The sequence below is a fragment of the Sciurus carolinensis genome, chromosome 8, assembly GCF_902686445.1.
Source record: "Sciurus carolinensis chromosome 8, mSciCar1.2, whole genome shotgun sequence".
NCBI lineage: Eukaryota > Metazoa > Chordata > Mammalia > Rodentia > Sciuridae > Sciurus > Sciurus carolinensis.
In genome coordinates this window covers 57,846,045-57,870,193 of record NC_062220.1, presented here as the reverse complement: position 1 = coordinate 57,870,193, position 24,149 = coordinate 57,846,045, and the positions used below count along the sequence as shown (strand labels likewise).

At 34.0% G+C, this 24,149-nt stretch overlaps 1 protein-coding gene across 2 annotated transcripts in view; it reads right to left on the bottom strand.

Moving 5' to 3' along the window:
• Sema3e (semaphorin 3E) overlaps positions 1-24,149 on the bottom strand; it is a 269,653-nt gene that overhangs the window by 162,399 nt on the left and 83,105 nt on the right. The window lies entirely within an intron of this gene.

Genomic DNA, 24,149 nt, shown 5'->3' with positions numbered 1-24,149 from the left:
GACCAATATGTCAAGAATATTGAGGTTTTATATATCTCAATCATCAGCCTTGTTAAGCCTATGTGGATTTGTAGATTTAATCTACATGGATGTGTATCTCTCCAAAGAAAAGGAGATAATCTTGGTTGAAAAGGAAAGGAAAAACATCTGCCCTATTCTAGCATGCTTATTCCCTGAAACCAGATGAACAAATGAAATGTGCAAAAGGAAAAGATTATTAATTTGGGATTACCCAGATGTCTAAGCCTTACTTTGTAAAACTGGGAACTAGCACTATTATAAGAAAGATAAATTTCATACCTTCATTGATCTAAGGACCACCTACAATGCCCTGCCTCTTAAAGGTGCCACCACCTCCTAGTACCACCACCCTGAAGACCAAGCTCCCAGCACATGAACTTTGGGGACAAACCACTTGCAAACCATAGCAGCTGATGGTGTGTAGGTACAATTAGGTTATCTAAGGATTGGGTCAGGGACTTAAAAAAAGTGATCCTGCTTGGAAATTCTTAAGAAAGGAAGACTTGGAGAAGGTAGGATACAGTTATTATCTCCCAGCTGCTTTTCTATTCTCGGGTAGAAATTTTTAATACAGGATGTGCTGCTCTGAGTTATCACTTTCAAAATTGCTCTATACCTTAGCCCCACTATGCCGATTCATGTTAGTTAATTCCATGATTAGTCCACATTTAGTAGTTCTCTTAGTTCACACTTAGTAGTTCTCTTGTACCACATTCCAACCCTAGTTTCTTCATTAACTGGCTTGTTAAAGTGTTGCCTCCCAAATTGTGAATTCTTTAAACAGCTAGAACACTCAGTCACATTTGCATTTCTCACAATGACTTTCATGGGGTGGGGAGGGGAAATTGGGTATCTATCAGATATTTGTCAAATAAAATAAATCATCAGAGTTCTACTCTAGATAGAGGTTTTTAAGAGGTAGGGGAAGAAAGATAATTATAAATTGGTTCTCAATTAAGTGTCTTAAAATGAATGAAAACAAAAATATAGTCAGATGTAAGGGAGAAAAACATTATATACATGATTATTTTAGGTATAATTATTAAATATCTTTTTCAAACATTTTCATTATATATTAGAACAAAAATACAGAAAGAAATATAATTAATTCAAATAAGGCTACTACCGTCTGGAAGTGGTTTGTCCATCAAAGTTCATGTGCTGTGAACTTGGTCCTCAGGGTGGTGGTATTAAGAGGTGGTGATACCTTTAACAGGTGGGTCCTAGTAGGTGGTCCTTAGGTCAATTAAGGATAGGCCATTAGGATGAAGGACCCAGTCACTCTCTTGCTTCTTATTGGGCAATGTAATCTCTCCCTCTCACATGTGCTCTATGTGATAGTCAGGTTTATGGGGTTAGCCTTGAAAAGCCTATACCATTCTGTTTGGACTTTGAATCTCCCAAACCCTGAGCTAAATAAACCTTTTTTCTTTATGAAGTTAGCCTGCCTCTTATATTTTGTTATAGTAACAGAAAATGACCTAAGACAGACAACATAATTGGAGAAAACTGTCATTTTTTGTTCAATTTTCAGAATCCTGTTTCAATATTTAAAAATTTCAAATTAACTGTAAAAGTTAAAGTATCTTGAATCTTAATCAAAAATTTTTACAAAATAAGATCAACACATACTCCTTCATACTCTAAAATTACCATATAAAATATTAAGTATATGTATTTTGCAATCTGATAACATTATCAGATTTACATTTAGGTTTTATTCATTTAAACAGTATATGCTGCCAGCTTTTCTTGGTCTGGGAATAATGCAGTAATCACAAGAAATGAGGTCTCTATTTAAGTGGAATATACATTTCAGTGGATACAGATCTCAATTTCATGTTGTTGTTTGCTTACAATAAGGCTCCTGCAACTCTTCTGAGGGCTTTGCAAGCAAGTATTAACTTGTTCGTGCTTTACAACGGCTCTGTGAATAGGCATTTTTTTTTTCATTTTTACAGATTAGGGAACTGAATAGAAGGGTTAACTCATAAATTGTCTTAAGTAACCAGTAGTAGAATATAAACCAGGTGTTCTGACTCAAAATACGTTTTATAGATCAGTTCATAATAATGTTTCACATGCCCCAATAAAGATCAGAAGTAACTTTCTTAATGTCATCTTTATTGACATAAAGAATAACTAGTCAATCCCTTGATTATTTTTATTTATTTAAAAATATATGAGGCTCTGGGTTCAATTTCCAGTAAAACACACACACACACACACACACACACACACACACACACTTGTCAATCTATAGAACAGATAAATACTGAATTTCAGTGCCCTATGAAAATGCCTCACTTCTACACAGTGTTCCCATTGTGTGACCAACTTGGCTTCTAGGCACATTCCTTCCGTCTTTCCTTCTGCCTGATGATGGGCACTATGATATGTGATGGACACACTCCTTCAGAAATTAAAGAATGTATTTCTTCAATTTTTAAGAGTGCTACATACAGAGTTCAGCTATCAAAACTTTCAACATATGTCTCAGCTGAGGAGAAGAGTCATCTTGCCCAAGGTCAAGGTCCTTCCCAGGGTGGCCCACATCCTATGTCTGGTTCATGTGTCCAATGCAGGACAGCCCTAAAGGACTTCCCCAGCCTTAGAGCTCCCATTAGGTTAAGGCCATGGGTGAGACTGCATCTCCAACATTTCCTCATTGTCTAATCTCGGTTTCTTCCCTTTCTTTCCATGTGTCCTTTGAGGCTCACTCTCCAATAAACTTCCTGCATGCTAACCACTTTCAGACTCTATTTAGGGAACTCACTGTGCAATGCACACCAATGTTCATTCCAATTTGCCAAATTTCAATCTGGTGAAAAACATTACAGATAAACCAAAATATGCTGGATTATGAAACAGGGCCAGAAAGAAACACAGAGTAATTATTTATTTATGTCCTTGACAAGCAGAAACAGGATGCAATTCTATTGAGAAATAAAAAGAAGCCAAGGGTTACTTTGTGCTCATTCTTTTTCTTCTGGGAAGTGCTCTTCCATTGCTGTACATTCACAGTCATTTGGGTAAAAGATTCGAGCTATGTTAGTGCTTGAATTTTTGAGTTACTGATTTTCCATGTTTCCAAATCATTTTGGTCACTCTAAATTTAGTCTCAGTTTAGTTTTAGGCATAGAAGTTGTTCTTCCAGCATTCTTTTTCCTTTTAATTCTCCCCAAGAGATAAGCAAAAGAAGCATACTTATTAAGCATATCAGTTTTCATCACTGTAAATGAAAATGCTCATGTTGTTTTATGAAATATTTTAAATATTTATTTTGGATAAATGTTTTTAATATTCATTAAATTTTGTATTCAAAGAAATGATAATATTATGATAGTTGTTTAGGTTACAGCTTCAACAGAAAATAGTACTACTTTCAGCTGAAATTAAATGAGTTTTATCCAGTGTATTTTCAGTTTTTCAATAAGATTATCAAACATTTTCATATTAACTTATTTCTTTTGTAATTTCCCCCAAATTTTTAAAGAACATGAAGTTAAAATGGTTGTGCAAAGTATTTATGCAGGAGAATTAAAGAATATATTCAATGTTAGAGAAGCAGTATTACAGCAAACACTGACGTTTTGTTAATGATCGTTTGTAGTTCTAACTCTGATGCTTTTTATTTGTGTGGCTTTGTTAATGATCGTTTGTAGTTCTAACTCTGATGCTTTTTATTTGTGTGGCTTAGCCACACCATTGAAACTTGGAGCTCAAAATTTCTCCAGTAACATTTTCAATCTGCTTAATCTAACTGTAGTGTGTCTGTGAAGGTTCAAATAATACGTTAAAATATTTAAAAACAGAGAACACTGTATAAATAAATGTACTCTTAATAATTCCCTTGATATGTCACACAGTGCCCAAATGTATTTTAAAATGCATCTAGAAGTTATTTAATGTCACATAAACTGTATCTTTATGAGCCTGTGGTCATGTTTACTGATGCTCAGATTTGCCTCCTTCTAAGCCTTTTGTGCCTTACTTTCATAGTTTCAGAAAAAGGAAATCACACAATTTTTCTAGGTTTCTACTTTGCTAGCACAGTGTACTCATCTACACATTTTTGCTCTGACTCTTCTTTCCTAAGCCTTGAAGCTCATACTTCTTACAATAGGCACTGGCTAAATATAAATCATGGAAGGATCTTGCCTGGGAATACTACATGTCCAGTAGAAAGTAGGAGCAAGGGTTATTTATTCTACATGAAACAATTTCCAAAATATATTCCTTCTAAAAAATTTGAGGTTCTAGACACTATAGCAGAAACCCGTGTTTTGTGGAAATATATACATCACACACAGGATATACATCTGTACATACACTAATTTTTCACTGAAATTACTATGAATATCCTTAAGAAAGAAAATACAGTACTTGCAACTGTATCAACAGTTTTATTTTGGCACATACTGTCAATAAAATACATTGAAAACACAAAATCAGCCTGTTCCAATATTTGCTTAATATTACAACAATTCCTATAACTCAGTACTTAAGGATAATGTTTTGTTTATTCTAGTATAAACATCTAATTTACTTTGTAAGAAAATCAAATAAGCAGCAAATAACTTGGGAAAGTTCATAAACCTTTTGTTTTGTTTTTAGGGAATAAGATAGTGTTTTATGTGTCTGCTTTTTCACTGGAATATTCTTAGAATAGACAAATCAAATATCCATATTTTTTGTTTGAATGACATTTATCAACTTATCTAAAATTTATTTTCCAATTTAATACAGTTACTAAGTATGAAAATGCATAGATTTTAAGATGCCAAACAAAATACTTTACAGAGGAAATATTTCACTTCTTTTTTCACTAAAAATTATGGGAGAAAGATAGTACTATATTGTATGATTTCTCTTTGATTAATTGGAACCATCTTAAGGCTGAAGATTGGCACTTATGATAATAATTTCAATACAAATATTTGCATTCCACTGTTGCATAGGGAGATCCTCTGGAGACTAGACATTTGACTTTTGACTCTCAAACCAACATATATGAACGTGACTTTTCAAAATTAGCATGTATTTCTGACTGTTATTTCTTCTGGGCAAAAATGTACAAATTAAGGAAACATGGATGGAGATATAGCAATATGGATACTTAAAACAATATTTTATTTATTTATTTGTATTTATTTTGAGACAAGATCTAGGTTTCTCAGTCTGGCCTTGAACTTGGCAATACTCCTGCCTCGACTTTCCAAATAACTGGGATTATAGGCACACACCATTGTGCCCAATGACACTGATAATTTCTAATTTATTTAATCTCCTGTTTTTTCAAAACTGGCTGGATCAATGAAATCACTTCCTTGGGAGCAGGGTTCAAGCATCAGGAGTTCTTTGAAGTACCCCAGATGATTCCCATGTGTAAACAACTTTGGGTAACACCATTTTAGAGGGTTTTCATGAGATGGTCTTCAGTTTGTGAGGAATATGGTTTCACCATTTATAAATAGCAATAGTTTTATTAACTTTTCATATTAAATTATTATATATTTTACTAATATTTCTTATTTTAGTGTATTATCTAGAATTTCCAAGTGAGGTTCAATAATAATAAAAGCAAGCACCTATTTTTTAAAAAACTGGCAGTGGTTTTAAAAACTACTTTCAGACCCTATTAAATAGTCCATAACCCACAGTCTGTAAATCAACTGCTCTAGAGCAGGAGTCAGCAAACTAGAGTCCATGAGCCAAAGCAAGTTTGCCACCTGTTCTTGAAAATAAAGTTGTATTGATAGCAACCAATCTTATTCATTAATGTATTATCTATGCTCAATTTCCTATAATAGTGGCAGAGTTGAATAGTCATGCCAGAGACTGTATGGCTCACAAAGCCTAAGCAATTTGCTGTTTTATAGAATGTTTGCCTACCCCTTTTTTAAGCTAAATATTTTGCCTTGGAGAGTCAGGATTAAGGTTAGAAACAATGAGGTTAGAAAAGGAATGAGGATCTAAACTTTAATGTTCCAAGTTAGGGACTGATTAACTCTGGGGCAATAATGAACCATGTCCATATAGGAATGAAGCTCTGTACTGATCAACAGTCTCCTGCCAGTTTCTGAAACCTTGATAATAGATCTCATTAAGCAGGGATAAAATTATATCTTGTTTCTTGTTCATTTCTAAGCTCCAGTGGTTGATGTTCCCTGAGAATACACTAAATGCGAACTTAGACTTCACCTAATTTTGACTATGAATCTCCTGGAAGTTATAACCTCCTTCTTACTTTTAAAGACATAACTTTGGACTATGTCCAAAGGACATTTGGTTCTACCCAAATAAAAGTAGGTGGCTTTTCCTGTTCTCTAAGAAGAGGTGATACTGCGGAACCTGCTTCCTGACTGAAACTACTGTGGTTTTGACAGTACATAAAATAAACAATAAGCTCATTAAATCAAAGGTGGCCAAGAAATCAGAAAAAAAAGCTGCTTTTTTTCCTAAAAAGTAATGCTTAATTCATTTACCAAATAGACATAGTAGTAAATATTTATACTATTAATCTACCTTTTAAATATATTTTGCCTTAGGTAATCACCTAAGCCATAGAGTTTTTAATGGTTATTTTGATTCTATTGATGCTTGTTTGAAAATCAGCATTAAAGAACCTGTCATTGACCTTGAGAATAATTACTAAAACCATTATTATTTTGATGTTAAAATCTAAAATTGAATTTTTATACCTTTTCAATACCTTTTCATATTCTAAAGCTATGACAAGAAAAATACACTGGAGGCAAATGGCCTCAATGAATTACTTTAGTGTTTTATTTTATTTATCAGATGGATTTTATTAATGAGAAAAACAGAAAGATCTTTACAACTGCAAGAGAGTAGATAAATATATTTACCATAGAAGTAGAAGTCCTATGAACAGTTTATTAAAAAATGTCCAAAGGAAAATGATTCCAAATCTATATGATTCAAGCTGCAATAAACATAAAGAAAATAAAGGTGGTTTCCAAAGAGAATGACTGCTCGTCAAGAGTGAGATGTGAAGAATGCAGAAAGATTAATAAAACCAAACAGGGTCTCATTAATCAAACATCCCCAGGTGGCACAAATGATTTGACTTGAATTTTCCTTTATATACACCAATGATAGAATCTGCTTTTTTTGTGAAGTAGTCGAAATGTCAACTTGATAAATGGATTAATTCTTTCAAAAGTACCCACTTGGTTGTTTGTTTTATATGTTGATGAATGTACATGGTAAAACCAAGATTAATTATTTGCCAAAAATATAAATAGAATTTGATCTCTTTGACCAAGAAGATTGGAGGGTTTTGTTTTGTTTTTAATGAACTGACTGAAAATCATCTTTTAATTGAATCCCTGTTTAAAGGGATGAACATCTAGGGGAATGTTCATTACATGGAATGATTTTAGTTTACCAGGAAATGTCCTGGACCAACAAAACCATTATCTACTACTAATGCCAAATGTGAAGTTTCTGAAAAATAGAGAACAATTTATTATTGAAATAGTATAATTGCTTCTATATATTAGGTTAGAAATATTAATATTTCACTTAAATGGCACTATTTTCCCTGAATCTCCTGAAAATCATGATAAAGATTTTGTTCAAACCTATATAAAGCCAAACTAAACAAATAAAACAAAACCAATTTTTAAAAAATCATGCCCATGAATGAGCCCAGTGGAATTTTAAAAATGCAGATGTGTTGAGATAGTTTTTTTTTTTTAAATCCACCACAAATTTTACAATGAAAATTTGGGAAAATTAGTCAACAACAAATTACAAACACTATTACTAGTATTGCCAATAATATCCTTGGGGACAGTGACTTTACTGGCATCCTGGTAAGGAATCCCAAAGAGGATTAACTTCTGTGGCTAATCTTATCACAAATGTTCTATAAACAATGGAGTATTATTCAGCCATAAAGAATAATAATATATGGCATTTGCAGATAAATGGATGGAATTGGAAAATATCATGCTAAGTAAAATAAGCCAAGTCCAAAAATCCAAAGGCCAAATGTTTTCCCTGATAAGTGGATGATGATACATAAAAGGTGTACAGGGGCGGGGAGTAAGAGAGGAATAGAGGAACTTTTAGATTACGTAGAAGAAAATGAGAGTGAGGAGTGGGCAGGAGTATGAAAGATGGTGGAATGAGACAGACATCATTACCCTATGTACATGTATGATTACATGAATGGTATGAATCTACATTGTGTACAACCATACAAACAAAAGTTGTACCCCATTTGTGTACAATGAATCAAAATGCAGTCTGTAAAAATTAAAAAAAAATACAAAACAAAAAAATAAAAAAATGTTCTATAAAAATACCCAATACTTAGTTTCTATTTTATTCAGACTTACATATTGATATGGACAGGATTGTGTTCCCCCAAAACTCATTTGTTTATCCTTTACCTCCAATGTAACTGTATTTAGAGACAGGGATATTAAGAAGAGAGTAAGGTCATTAGGATGGGGGCCCTATTTCAACAGGAAGATCTACATCCCTCCCTTTCTCTTTCTCTCTCTCTTGTGAGTATCAGTAAGAAAGCAGCTTTCTACAAGTGGAATATGCTTTTACCTGTTGCTTAAGACAGCTATGGTATTTGGTTATAGTAGCCCTACCTGACTAAGATATGCCTTTTCATAGTTTCAATCAATAGTCAAATATTTAAGCAAATTCTTCAAAATTTGTTATGAAAAATAGCCATGCCTCTGTGTCACAGCTCTCTGCCACTTTTATCCCCAATTCCGGAGCAGTGGTTCTTCATTTCTTCCATCAGGAGCCCTTTGGCAATGTCTAGAGACATTTGTAGTTCTCACAAAGTATGGGAAGGGGAAGTTGCTACTGCAACAAGTGGGTAGAGGCCAGGGTTGCTTTCATTCATCCTACAATACACCAGATCGCTCTGCACTTCAAAGAATGATTTGGCCCTAAATGTCAACTTCAGCATCTCTACCCTAGAGGAATGTTGTGTACCTTCGACTTTCTAAATAATAGTATTGTTTTCCTACTTCTCAATTTTCCCAGTTTTAAAAAATAAGCAGCTTTACTGAGATGTAATTCATATACCTTATGAGTCGTCCATTTTAAGTGTACAATTAAGTGGTTTTTGGTCTAGTCAAGGATATTTACAACCATCACCACAGTTAATTTTATAACATTGCCATCACCCCTCTCCCCCCAAAATCCATATCCTTTAGCTATCCCCTGTATAAGATAGTGGGTTCCCCCCCGCCAAGTCCTAAGCAACATTAATCTACCTTTTCAACCAATCTCTATCAGTTTCCCTGTTCTGGAATTTCTTATGGATGGAAATCATATAATAAGTAAACTTTTGTGACTGGCTTTTCTCACTAAGCATGTCTTTAAGATTCATACAAAGAGGAGCAGTGTTCACTTCACTGTGTGGATATACCATGTTTTCTTTCTCCATCCATAGATGGATGTGTTTCTGCCTTTCATCTGTTATGAATAATGGTACCATAAACATTTCTATTCAAGATTTTCTGTGTGGACACACGTTTACCTTTCTCTTGAGGATGGATCTAGTGGAATTTCTGGGTTACAATGGAAACTCTATATGTATTTAATCATTTGAGAAATTGACTGTTTTTCAAATACAGCTGTACTAGTAGTATACAAGAGTTCAGATTTCCCACATGCTCTCCAACACTAGTCATCTAACTTTGATTCTAGTCATCCTAGATGGTGTGATGTTGTTTTGATTTGCACCTCCCTGATGACTAATGACATTGAGGATCTTTTCATGTGTTTATTGCCCATTGACACAGGGAAATATCTATTCAGATTTCTATTTCTCATCCTGTTTGACCAACCCCAGCAAGCACAAGCATACTTCCTATTCTCCTTCTCCCAATATATTGAAATTGTTAAATCAATATTTAATTTTACATTACTACATACAGAATAAAAAATAAAGTATAAATAACTTTGACAACTGAACCATATTATTATTTCATAATATTTTCCCTCTCTGGAATAACTGTTCTCTTGTTTTGTTTGCTTAGTTTTCTATGTGATTCTTACTACCATATTCCTGAGTTCTTTTTAAATTCAGCAATCTCCTCTTAATAAAACAAATTTTATCTTCCTGGAGATACATCTCTCCTAGAGCCACCTGACATGCTTTAGGTCAGATATATAATAAATATCATTTGGAGATCTTTTTTCACAATTTCCTAGGGGTTCTCTTCCCTATCCCTTATGTTGAGACTTGTTCTCCTCCATTACTTTATTTTCATCTTCTTGGTTTACACTTTTATTTTGGAGTTGAACCTATCCTCAGTAGCTGTCTGAGTAAACATAGGAAACTATACTATATGAACCTATAGTATACACAGGAAACTACTGTAAGACTTTACTTCATTCTCCACTTTTTTTATTTAATGGATAATTTGGCTAGGCACAGAATTCTGACATGGAAATGATTTTGCCACAGAATTTAGAAGAACTTGGTTTACTCTCTCTTGGCTTACAGTGCAGCTACTGAGAAGTTCAAAACCATTCTGACACTTGATCCTTTGTATGAAAGGGATCTTTTTCTCTAAAAGTCTTGGGAATATCCTATTGGTCTCAATGCTTTGAAATTTAATGGCAATGTGTCCTAGTTTGAATCTCTCTTCATTCTTTTTACTATCAATTCTAAGGAATAATCTTTAAATATTTTATTATTTCCTCTTCTCTGTCTTGTTTGTCTTCCTCTCTTTGTCTTTCTGTTCTTTTTTCTTAACTGAGATTTCATTAATTCTGTGTCCAACACTCTGACTTTTTTAACTGTCATATGTTTAGTGTACTCCTCTAATTTTTTAAATTATATTATTTGTTATTTTATGGCTGCCATGAGTCTTCTTTTCTCTGAGGATGTCCCTGAGGTTTCTTTCCTTTGTTGTTTAGTTTCATCACATTTTCATAGCTGTTGTTTTCTAAAACTTCCTTTTTATAATAAATTTGAATCTTTGATTTAATTTGGATTCATTATTATTAAAGTCTGGTGAGACTCTTGATAGCTCACATATAAGACTTGGACTCTAAAAAGTTGATTAAAAGCTCTAAGTGGGTAGGCAAGGCTTTTCAACCAAACATAGGCTCACAGGATGGTTTCGTTTGGAAATACTCAAAGATGCATAAGTTCCATTCATCACAAAGGATTCTTTTAACCTTTCTATCTTGGATAAAATCTAATACCAGATTCTGTGAACCCAGAGGAAAGAAAGATGAAATTTCAAAATGCTGTAGTAAAAGTTCTCTTATCTCTAGATTTTTAGAAGAGATATCTGTCCACTCGACTGTGCTGGTATCCTCCAGTCAGAAAGCCTAGACTTCATCCTCTTCAGGTAATACACCTGACTTTCCTGATGATATAGAAAGCAACAGATATCTGGTTATAGAGAAGGGAAAGAGAATATGATGTTCTAATTACTTTTTAAATGAAGTTTCAGCTAATCTTTCTATACAGAGTCCAGTTTTATCCCAATTTTAGAGAATCTGGTGCTTCCAATTCCTAAATTTTGTGTTATTTCTTGGTAGAGCAATCTGGATCTAAGTCTTTACTCCAGTTTGGGATTCAGCTTTCTTGTCTTGCTAAATCAATTTATTCTCACCTGCTTGGTTTTCAACCTTCCAAATGTTATTGCTGTTAACTCTCCCTCATTCTCTTTCAGAAAGTCATCACTGCCACATTTCCCTCCCTGTTCTCTTTTCCTAATATTTTTACCAACTTCTCCTTTGGAATTTCTACATTTAATGAGATTTGGGGGAAATGTGCATGTTCAAACTGTCATATTTAACACAAAGCTTTCTTTCCATGTTTTCAACTCTTTTTTTCTTAGAAGATACTGGAGAACAAAACAAATCAGTCATTTTACTAACACTTTTTTTTTTTTTTTTTTTGCATAGAGGGATCTGTATATCATTTTAGATAAATAATAGCCCACTATACATAATCTTTATCTAAACATTAATCCACTGTTAAGATTTGAATCTTAAATGTGTCCCAAAGGCCCATATGCTAAAGGCTTGGTGGCCAGCCTGTGGTGCTTTTGGGAAATGGTAGAAACTTTAGGAGGTGGAACCTAGCAGAAGAAAGTTAGGTTACTGGTACCATGGCCGTTGAGGAGGATATTTGGACCCCAGCCTCTTCCTCTCTCTCTATGCTTCCTGGCTGCAATGAGGTGAGAAGCTTTGCTCCACCACCAGTTCCATGCCACAGTATTTTGCTTTCCACATCACCCTGCATTCCCGCTAAAAAAAACCCCACTAAAATAGAGTCAAGTGACCATGATCCAAAACCTTTGAAACCATAAGCCAAAATAAGTCTTTCCTTATCTCAGGCATTTTGTCACAGAGATGGAAAGCTGACTAACACATATAGTATGTCATATTAATCTGGGGTTATGTCATTTGAAAGTAAAATGGTACTACTGGATTTTAAATTGGAAATAAGCCAATACATATTAACCTTTGAATATATATGGTTAAAATATACTAATCATATTTCTATCTTAAAACCTGCCTTACTTTGTGTCCAAAACATAAAGTAGAACATTCTATCCATTCAAAACACATCATTCTAAAAACATACAATACTTTAATAGGTAGATATAAATACTGATATTCTATCAGATATTCTACATCTGCAATTAAGAAATATAGGAATATATTATTTAAAGCAATGTTCTCAAGGTTGACTCACAGATTATTTTCTATAAAAACACAAAAATTTAAAATACAGATGTGGGTTCCTTAGCCTCACTCAATATCCTCTGTGTATGGATTTCTGAGGGTAGAGTCAGAAGATCTACATTTTTATTCAGCTTTCCAGGAAAATATGAAGTACAATAAAATTGAGGATCAGATGGAAAGAAAAATAATGTATTTAATAAAGTTATGGAATTAATTTTATCTGTAGGTTTTAACGAATTCATGTTTATACAGCCCACATGGCCTTAAAAAAAGTATTTTTTAAATATATCTGTTTTCTGGAAGAAAAGGCTTGATAAAGTTGTGTCCAGATGATTCAGAGGTCACTTTCTAGGACATAGTTATGTCATAAGAATTAAAGAAGTGGTGAATTGATTAGACTCTCAATACAGGGAAAACTAATACTTTCTGATGAAATTAAATTAAAACTCTCTTCAATTTATTTGGGGTTGTGGGGAGGGAGGTTCTGGCATTCGCTTTACCTCATTAGTTTAGGGAGAAAAAGTACTAGAACCTAAGATCTCTAGACTTTCAAATATCATACTGACTTCCTTTCTAGAAGCACTGGTCAGGACTCGCCTCTCAACTCTTCAAAAATCCTCTGAAGTAAATAATGAAATTATGTCATTTGCTGGTAAATGGAAGAAAATGAAGAACGTCTTGATAAGTGAAATAAGCCAGACCCAGAAAATCAAGGGTTAGATGTTTTCTCACATAAATGAAAGTTGTAGCAAAATAAGGGAAAGAAGCAGCAGGGAGTAGGGGAAATAGGATGTTATAAAGATTTAGGGAAGATCAATGGAGCAGAAGGAGATGGAGAGGGTGGGAAGAAGGACTGGAAAGGGAAGGAAATACAGAAAGAATTTAACAAAATCATGTAATATGCATATATAAATATACCACAGGGAATTTCATCTTTATGTACATGTAGAAAGACTCAAAAATAAATTAGCACAAAGAAGATCGGTAAAGGAAGGAGAATGGAGGAGGGAGAGGGAGGGAGGGAGGATGGGAACTGAAGTCAAATACCATGCATATATGATTTCATCAAAATGAGTTCAATTACTATGTATAACTAAAATGTTCTAATAAAAATAGATTTTCTAAAAAACCCTTTGAAGCGATGTGAAGGTTGTGAATAAAGTTTCTATCTACCACAAAAGCAGGGATCCTCTCTATAAAAAATCCCTCCTATTAATCTTCAGTATTCAGCACAGTGCCCAGCACACACAGTAGGGGTTAGGTAGTATTTCTTTAATGAAGGAACAAATGAACTATACCTGAACATGAGGAGTTAGAATACTAAGAAACAGGAGATATTACTTAAGGAAGATGCTATCAACCAGCAAGTATTGTGAGCTTAACTCTCGACATCGATCTTCCTCTACAAAAATAGAGGTCATTGTCAGCCCATCTGAGAACCATTCTCAGAAGCCAATGAAGCATTAACATGATAATAATGGGAGATTACTGAAAGATGGTGATTTGGGTTTAACTTTGCCTTCTCCAAGCAGATGGGTAACTTAGGGCAATCAATGCCATATTGTCAGTCAGTGCAGGAAAGCTCAGGACAGACCTACAGCCTACCCTATCTCTCACCCTTCAGAGAAAGTGGAAAAGAACAGCCTGATTCTGGTATAAGCTCTGGGAAAGAATCTTCAAAGGACGGAGGCAAAATCACCAAGTGACGAGGTGGGTTGGGGTTTTGTGGGTCAGAAAGAATTTGTTCCTAAAGAGCAAATAGAAGACTTCGTGAAAACATATACCGTGGAAAAAATCCTGAAAGAACCAGACTGAAGAAAACAGAATCTATGCAGAGCGTGTTGGAAGAGCCTGGCAAAACTTGAGGCTGCCACTATCAGTCATATCCTTACAGGATTTAGTTCTCAAGAACTATTCCTGTGCCATGCATGGCTCGGTGATAGCGAAGAAGAAGGCCTCATTGATTATATAAAGTAACAGAAATCCTTGAGGATTCTTGAAAGTTAGTAGTCATTGGAATTGAATGCTTCCTTGAACTCTTTATATTTACAAAGTCTTAAAATTTTAACTTCAGGTGTTTCCACATATAAGACAACATCATTTTGCTTTGTATGTAAGGACTTTACAGAGCTTGAAGCTGAACAATCAAAATAAAGTGCAAAAAGAAAATTTGTTTCAAAATCCCAACTCCAAATAAGATGCAACAATTGATCCCACAAAGCAGCAGAAGGGACAGGGATCTTGTTTCTGTCACAGACTGTTCTTACCTTTGACTTAGAGTTACTTAGTCTTATCATTAGCTTAAAAACTTATCTCTCACACTATATTGTACACTCCTAAGCAGCAGGGTCTAGATGGCAACTTACTTGTTCTCATGATACATTTCTTCCTCTCATCCACTATAACTAGTCCATAGTAGATGTTCAAAAACTTTCTAACAAAAGCTGAAGTTATAAATTTCAAAATGTAATCAGAGAGCAAGTGCAGGAGTTTGAATGAGGCATTTTTGTTAAAAATAAAAAAAAAAAAAGAGTGATACCTTAGATATGTGCAGACTATAAAACTTAACTATTCCGAAATCTTTGAGAGGTTACTTCCTATGTTAATATGGCCCTCAGCTTTTCTGTTATTCCTACTTATAGTATGGTATAAGAGACAATATGGAGTGTGTGTCTGATAATCAGTAGTTATTGCTGATAGCATTCCACTGATAAAATACCTAGATAGACTTTTGGTTTGAGGACAACTGACACAAACAAAGGTAAAAAGATTCAAGAAAGGTTTGTAGTTAAACATTGAAAGGGCACAGAGAGCAACTGGAAAAATAGATCCCAAATAGCCAATACTATGAGATATTCTACAAAAATTATTGAAATTTAGGAAAAAGAAAAAATTCCTTCAGGAATCTAGGGAAAAAATGACTAAATTGCTTATAAGAGGAAGTAATTGGATTGACCATAGCTTTCTTGAAAGAAATGCCTTATGCCAAAAGAGAACTGAGTGACGTGTTTAATATATTCATGAGAAAATTATCAGTCAAAGATTTTATGATCAGACACATTGACTTTGACATGCAGATTCTGGAACAACCAATAGGAAAATGGAAATATTTAGAGATTATTGTTCCTATGAACCCATCCTGAAAAATATATTACAGAAGGGTCTTATAAAAGAAACTCACACACTCTTTAGCCTTTTTGCCCTTTAGTCTTCTCTCATGTTAAGACATAATGTTCCAATCAAATTGTAAATTAGATTAAATATATTGCCTTAAGGACCTACTAAAGAATGTGCCACCAATCTTTAAGTGATAGTTGCAATATCCTTGTCAAAAAGACAAAAATCAATGTTGACTTAAACATTTTCTTTAACAACTGTCTTGAGTTTTTTTCCAATTTTTTTTTTTGTTTTTCTCTTTTTCTTTTTTTTTTTTTTTTTCCCCCTCTCTTTTCCATTGAGGAGGGCTTTTACCCTCCCTACTCACTGAGAAGTATTGACTTCGTGGTACACATTCTAAAGCATTTCTGATTTGAATATTTTTGTACATTTTTATCAATTATTAAACCTTCTCTTCTAATGAAAAAAAAAAAAAAAAGACAGAATGTTCCTCCCTTCCAGAGGATGCAATATTCAAGGTGCCATCTTGAAAGCAGAGAGCAGACTTCACTAGACACTGAACTTGCCAGAACCTTGATCTTGCACTTCCTAGGCCTCTAAACTGTAAGAAATATACGTTCGTTCATTTAAAAAAAGTCTGAATGGTGTGAGTCTACAATGTGTACAACCATAGAAATGCAAACTTGCACCCCATTTGTTTACAATGAATCAAAATGCAGTCTGTAAAAATTTAAAAAAAGATTTTAATAAAAAAAAAGTCAAGTTATTTGAACAAGTCAGTCAAACAGAAAAAAAAAAAAACTACCTCACAAACTTCAGTTTTCATGAATACTCTGACATGTCTAATATGTTACTCTGAAAGTAACAATGTAAAATTGAATGATATACTTTTGTTTTTAAGAGAAAAACATGCATTTATATCAAGGCCACAAGAACTAAAATACCTTTTCTATGACTCCAGAGAGCCTGCATATGTGTCCAGACTCATATTAACTCATGTTTGTATTTTGGTTACTCAATATGGTAAAGTTCCAGCACCTGTCATCTTCTTAACCAGCTCTTTGTAATGGGAGATGTGTGTTTTAATGGTTATAGACATTTAAGGTGAAATATGTGTGTAAAAATGCTTGTAGGAAACTGACGAGCTAAGACAGTTCTATTGTAACTAAAACGGTAAAATGAATTCCTCCTGGCCAAAGAAGATGACATAGATGGAAAAAAGGTGAGGAAACTGGTTAAATGTGGCTCTTTTCCTAAGCAGATGAATAACTCTATTTTCCTATAAAAGGAGGCACTGAACAACACTGACTTCAGGTTGAATGCACATTTGGCTAGGTCTAAAAAGAGGAACCACAAGCTGCACTCAAAGCTTATACCACTTTAGTTTCATACTTCTTCATCAGCTTACTTTAACCTTTAGCTATTAGTTAGGTCAAAATTCTTTATTCATTGTATTTTCTATTTAGCCTTCCCTCCTAAAAATTACCTTCAATTTTTTTTTCCTTTCTCTTTCACAGATTCCTTTATAATAAAGTCATTAACAAAAAAATTTTACACAGTGCCAATTAAATCATATCCTGAGATTTCATGAGACAGCTTGGAAATGGCATCTGTATAATTGCCTAGTTGAAAATACTAAAACTTTATGGGCCTTTAATGACAGGCTGGTTAAAATATGCTTAAGAGATGTCTGTAAATGCTTTATATTGTTTCCTTCCTTATTTCATCATTTATTTAAAACCATAATTAAAGATAATGGAGAACCATAGTGCTTGAACAAATTCAGTGTATATTATATCAAAAAATAATACTGCTTAGAAGTAGTGTTAATTCTTCACTGGGGCAACAGCACATATAAATAATAATCAATTCTAAATCCCAAGTTGATGACTATTTACTTGTATGATTTGTAGGAGACTAGAGAGCTCCACTTGGGAGGTGAGAAAGCTTCACTGGTGACAGAGAAGGCTCTGTGCTATACGTGTTCTGAAGTCCCAGTTAACATAACGAGAATCAGGTACTAAATATACATGCACTTACATGTGCACTTTGTCCAAAATACTTTTCATGCATTATCTTGTTAATGATCATAACAATTCAATATGGCAGATACTAATTATTTTTATGGAAAAACTGAGACCTAAGGTTTCATTAGTTTCCCCAAAGACATATTGCCAATAAATATACAATTAGAACTGAGATTCCAAGACAAACATCCCCGCATCTAAGCTTTGAAGCTGGCTTTCTTAACCACTGACCCAACAGGGTTTTCATGCTCTAGTTTCATAAAATTTATATTTAACCTAAGTGGGACCTTTCACATAACTGCCTTATAGTTCCTTAGGCTAGTTATGTGTTTTTGTAAGTCCCAATCTAATGATTTCCTTGACTTGGACAAGATATTTACTGAAAAAAATAAATCGAATGTTTAAGGTGGCTTTTTTTTTTTTTTTTTTGCGGTACTGGGGATCGAACTCAGGGCCTTGTGCTTGCGAGACAAGCACTCTACCAGCTGAGCTACCTCCCCAGCCCCGAATGTTTAATATTTTCTGAATTCACAAAGATTATTGTTACTGGATAAAAGCATCTTATAACCTTGGTGCCAGTTAATAAACATTACTAGTTGAAATAATAAATGAACTTGCAGCATATGAGCATTAATAAGAAACTTAACATCTGCTGGCCTGCCAAATTCAGCAACTTATTTATAACTGGTTACTCCTGAAATGAATATTTAAAGATGAAATTTTATTGTTTGTTTTCCCCATTTAGCATACGGAATGTTTAGAATTGGTAGCCATAGCAGAATAAACTAGATAGGAGCCACAGTCCACTTGCAACAATGTTCCAATGCTAAGATGGCAAATGTTCTTCCTTTGTCTTCAAATTCTCTGAAATCAAGAGAAATGCCTGGGGACATGGCCTCACCAGTTTCCATTGCTGTTCATTTTGGGTTAGTTGTTCCACACTGCAGTAAATTTAGTATGTCTTCCATATTGACAGAAATCTCCTAATTCCCAAATGCCTACTGGTTTTACTTGAATGCTGTTAATCATTAATCTGTTTTTTCTTCTTTTTTTTTTTTTTTTTTTTTTTTGCAGTACTGAGGATTGAACCCAGGGGCACTCTATCTCTGAGCTACATCCCCAGTCCTTTTTATTTTTTATTTTTTTATTTAGAGTCTCACTAGACTGCTGAGATTCTCACTAAGTTTCTGTGACCGACCTCAAACATGATATTCCTGGGATTGCAGGCGTGCACCACTGAGCCCGACTTCCTCTACTAATCTCACAGTTTTACATCCAGCATGATACTCTTTCTTGGCATATTTTTTTAAGTTTTTCTTGATCAGATTATTCAAGATTTTTTTTAATTGGCAGAAATAGTGGAGAAAACAAACAGATGAGCCAATTAAAGCTAAAGCAAAGGGTAGGCCATCTCAACTTCCAGCTGTTTGTTACATTTGACAGGGTTTCTTTCCCTTTTCTGCACATGGGCCAGGAGAAAACTGTATGTTAAAAGTATTTTCCACTAGTATAATGTGTGTGTGTGTGTGTATATGTGTGTGTACATGTACAGATATATGATATTTCCAATAAGACTATTATAATGGATCAACATTGGATAAGATTAGAAGAGGCAGAATTACACATAATACTTTAATTTTAGAAAAAAGTTCATGTTTAGCTGATAGAATCAACAGTATCAGAATCTTTTAATGCTCCACTAAAGCACCGAGATTTAGAAGTTGTTGTACCATGAATAATTACACTCTTATTGGATAATTTAATAACTTAGCCAGTTTATACTGGGTGTTTGATGGAATATGTTAGATATACTGTAGTAAGAAATGTGCACACATGCGCATGTGTGTGTGCTGGAAAAGAAGGGAAATATAGTGAATTTGGGGACAAGCTCTAGAGCTAATGGGAGTGTGAGTTAGGGGATACCCCTTAAGGAACAGGCTAGTCTAATGGTACCCAGGGAGAGAAAACTGGTAAAGACGTAGGAGACCAACAGAAAAAAAAAAAAAGAAAAACATTTCCTATGTTACAGTTTTACTCAAAACAAGTCTTACATGAATTTCTTTTATCTCCAGTAGCTAATTAGGATTTCACTTTAGGGTCAACATTATATTTTTATCAATATGTAATTATGTACTTTGAAATCCTTTTTTATTAATGTCTCTAGGATATTTCAATGTTACCCACTGAGGCCTGGAAGGTCTTACATGCCAATGAAAAATAAATCAGTGATACATAGTATAGTGTGCATTTGAATTACACATGTATATATCTGCTGAGCAATAAAGGTATGACTGATTTTTGTGCAAACTCAAAGCAAAAGAGTTAAAGTAAATGTTATAGAATCCTAGATCAAAATTGTATTGACCAATATATTGTACTCAAAGTTATTTTTTTTAATTACATGGCAAAATAAGTTCAAAAGAAATTAAGCAATCATGTCTGATAATAAAACAAGGGTGGCAGTAATTGAAAGCTATAAGCAATTCAAAACAAGGTGAATAAATTGTCCTTTCTAAAAATTCAACCACTTATCTATGATAATAAGACCAACAGTTTTGGAAAACTACAAATATAAACTGGACCCAGATATTCTTATTAAATACTGAATTCTAATAAACATTATAATTTAATTTTTAATGTTTTGTTTGTAATCTTTAATGAGTCATAATTTGTGTTACTTTTAATAAAGCAATTGGTCAGAGTGGAAATCACAGTGGTAGAATTATATGTTGTTCATCCATAAGCACAACATGAAGTCCCACATTGTGAGAACAGTTCCTCAGGATGCCATCCGCAGAATCACTGCTATATAATCATTCCTTAATCTTTCTCCAGTTTGCAAAATTGCTGCTAGAATTTTCACAAAGTCCAGACTTTGTGCAACAACGCCATGAACTCCAATTTTCTATATGGATGTGATTTCACAATGGAATCCTCATTCTGCCACTTCCACCTGCCTAAATAAGGGTGGTAACTTAGGGTAGTTATGTTGGGATGGTCTTCTGTAATCAGACATATTTTGCTTTAAATACCCAACAAAGGAGGAATGTATGGTATCATATTCTTATCAAATCATAATTGAAGATTTATGTTTAACCATAGAAAACTGACTGCTGGCCAGAACCTCTTGGTTGCTGCTAGAGATGGTGGTTAGTAGGTTTGTCTAATGCAAACACAGGCCAAGGCAAATTTTCTTCCACCCACAGTTTGGGAAGGGTACATCCTGCCTTTTAGCTGCCAGGTGAGGCAAGCTGCCAGACTCCAGTAGGCTTACCATGGCAGACATATGAAAAAGCTCACCCACTCTGATGCTTGAGTAATCATCAATCTTTCAACAGAAAGTAAAATACACAGGAATGAGGAATCGGTAGCATTTCTCAGTCTGGATGAGGCTGCCAGATCCAGAGGGTTGAACTTTGCTACCCTCAGTAGAATATCCGCTTCCAAATCTGGTTCCAGTGAGTACAAGGGGGGCTCACAAACTAAAGCTTTAGTCTCCTCTATTTCCTGTCTTTGTTCCAGGGTTAATCCTTCTCTACTCCAGTCTTAACACACTATATTTATCCCTAGGCCTTTCCCTTTCCTATTTTCACATCTATGTTTAAGAGCTTTTAGAAAAACAGAACTGGGATGAACTTGATCACCTTTCACACCCATTTGATGCTGTAATTCTGTCAGTAATTAAAAATCTTTAATGACATTTTCTCCACCTTGGAGTTCTAAGACAAGATTTTCATTACTTACTAGAAATAAGTCAAAGTATAAGCATCTGTGACTCACTATTTTCCCAGGACTTTCTTCTCTATAGAAGTTATGAATATTAAAGTACTTTGGGTATAAAATATTTCATTATTTATCTAAATCAAATTATTTACAACTCAGATTCTACTAATCAGGAAGGGCTATACATGTATGCATTATTGAGATAATTCATCTTCCTAGAGAAACTTGTGAAGACCCTCCAGGTCTTTCATACCCAGACTGAATATTTAGTGACAAGGTCCTTTGATCTTTGGTTCACCTAATCACATCTAAAATGACTGTGACCTCAGAAAGCACAGTACCTTAAGAGTACTTGAGTTGCTTACTATGGTAATTCCCAAACTTGGGCACTGGATTCCTTCTGAGACTGAGAATCCTATTGCCTACTGCCCTAATACACTCTAAGTACACCACATGCCATGTTCCTCTTGGGTGTGATCGCATCACTGGAACAAGGGAAATGAAGACAGCAAGAGTCCCCCATGCTCCCAGGTTACCTCATGCTTTGACCCCACCTGATCAAGGCACTCTTCTAAGTGGTAGGTTTGATTCCTATCTCTCCCTCTCTGAGCATAAAACCTCAATATTTAGGTTTGGGGAAACAAAAGCAAGGAAAGGGGTTTAATTTCAGTGACTTCTTTCAGCCTCACATAACACATATCTCCAAGACAAAGGAACCCAAAAACCTGGTTGCGCTCTAGGAATTTGCAAGTAGGAAAATAGAAATAACAAAGCAAACTAGTATCTCACTTTAATATATTTCTTTTCCTAACAAATAAAATATTTTGATATTGAAATATATCTCCCACCACATAATAAAAACTCACTTTTCAAGTCATATGGAAACATTCATAACATGATCACCATCCAATTTTTCTGATATCCCCCTTTTCTTCTATGCATTCACTATATTACCAAGTTCATTCAGCTGTGAATGCTAAATAATCATATTTGGGAGTTTCACATTAATAACTGTCTTTAATTTACAACATTTAATCTCATTTAATCCCTCAACAAAGTAATACTATCCTCCTTATCTCTAAGTTTTTAAGCATTGCTATTATATACTAAACAGGTTACAATTACATGTAAATGGAATAGCTTGTCAGAGGGAATTGATTTAGAGACCTTGTTTTATCACCTATTAATCAAATCCAATGATAATTTTACTATTTTGGAAATTTGCCACTACCTGCCTTCTTTGACACACAACCACAAATTTTTAATGATTTATTTTTATTCTTTTTATCTACTTTATTTTTATATTATTCTTCTTATTAAAAATGAATGGAAATTTTCTTATTTTTTATCAATATCTACTGAATAGCTACTATCTCTATATGTATATATAGTGTGTTATTTACCTTTCTTTCATCACATATTGTTTCATCAATATCACTATTAAAGATAAAATACTATTTTAAAATGAGTTTTTCCACTTTTTTCCATCTTCTGTGAGATCCCAGACAAGTGCTCTTTTGTTCTCAGTATCCACATTAATTTCAGTATAATGTGTTTTCTCATTTTCCCAGAACATAATCATGAGATCAAATGCCCTTCTGTGCATTCATTGCCTTGTGATCTTCAGCTCAGCAGTGAATGGGAAATGATTATACTTAGAAGTTTTCCTTTTCAAAATCAGGGAGCTTTCCTAGTTTAAAACAAACTACCTCAACCATCCACATTATTAACATTGGCATGTCTGAACACCTCCCCTTTCTCTGCAGTGAATTTACTCTAGTCCACTATTTTTGTAAAGACCACAGTTTTATTTACACTGTTTGAGGTTACACAAATCATTTCACAGAATATGTTAAGGAAACATTGAGAGCCAAGAAAATCAACTGTCTCCATTTATCTCACACAATATTAAATACATATGGTATTGACTATACAAGTCACCTATCATTTGAAGAAATGGCAACACCTACATTCACAATTGCCTAAGACAGATTCTATTTTACATTGATCCCAAATCCCTGATTTTAATAACTGATCTAACTGTCTTATCTTACTTTCTTTGTTCTATTCAATTCCAGTAGGCTAACTTCTGAGTGTCTCTGTATGTGTGTGGTACCCAGCAATATCAGTGGGATGCTTACACATACAGAATGGCATGACCAGGCATTACTTAATTTCAGCAGTTCACACTTCTCTTCTCTAAGTAAGAGGAATTGTCTTCACCTTTGTTTATTTTTAAAATTATGACATATCTTAAAGGTAAACATAATAACACATTCTAAGTAGAAGCAAGAAATTATTATCTGACTGGTATTCCATTCATTCACTGAGGAAACACATGATCACTGAAGGGAAATTTTTGTGACTACACATTATATTACAGAATAGTTTCAATATCTTATTCTATTATTGCAACTATTCTTTTATCTTCAATTCATCAAAGATTAATTTCTTTATTAAAGTAGCTTTGATGAGTGGATTATTATAATCAACCATAATAACCATAATAATGAATCCTTGTTACTGCATAATAGACTGGCAAAT